Below are 955 nucleotides of genomic sequence, written 5' to 3' on the forward strand. Positions count from 1 at the left end.
CGTGATATCACCAGATATATATTGGATATTCCCCTGACCCTGAGTGTCCGGCCCCATGAGACGGTGGTTGTCTCGGCCCCTGGTGGTCCGAGGTCGTTCCCGCTGCACAGATTCATGCGCCAGGGCCTCCTACAGACAAAGCACTTTGATTTATGGCGCTATCTGTAATAGCACCCGAGATATCACCAGATATATATTGGATTTTTCACTGACCCTGAGTGTGCGGCCCCATGAGACGGTGTTTTTCTCGGACCCTGGTGGTCCGAGGTCGTTCCCGCTGCACAGATTCATGCGCCAGGGCCTCCTGCAGATAATACACTTTGATTTATTGCGCTATCTGTAATAGCACCCGAGATATCACCAGGTATATACTGGATTTTCCCCAGACCCTGAGTGCCCGGCCCCATGAGACGGTGGTTTTCTCGGCCCCTGGTGGTCCGAGGTCGTTGCCGCTTCACAGATTCATGCGCCAGGGCCTCTTACAGACAATGCACTTTGATTTATTGCGCTATCTGTAATAGCACCCGAGATATCACCAGATATATATTGGATTTTCCCCTGACCCTGAGTGTCCGGCCCCATGAGACGGTGGTTGTCTCGGCCCCTGGTGGTCCTAGGTCGTTCCCGCTGCACAGATTCATGCGCCAGGGCCTCCTACAGACAATGCACTTTGATTTATTGCGCTATCTGTAATAGCACCCGAGATATCACCAGATCTATATTGAATTTTCCCCTGACCCTGAGTATCCGGCCCCATGAGACTGTGGTTTTTTCGGCCCCTGGTGGTCCGAGGTCGTTCCCGCTGCACAGATGCATGCGCCAGGGCCTCCTGCAGATAATTCACTTTGGTTTATTGCGCTATCTCTAATAGCACCCGAGATATCACCAGATATATATTGGATTTTCCCCTGACCCTGAGAGTCCGGCCCCATGAGACTGTGGTTTTCTCGGCCCC

This window comes from Nomia melanderi, unplaced genomic scaffold, assembly GCF_051020985.1.
Source record: "Nomia melanderi isolate GNS246 unplaced genomic scaffold, iyNomMela1 scaffold0014, whole genome shotgun sequence".
Lineage (NCBI taxonomy): Eukaryota > Metazoa > Arthropoda > Insecta > Hymenoptera > Halictidae > Nomia > Nomia melanderi.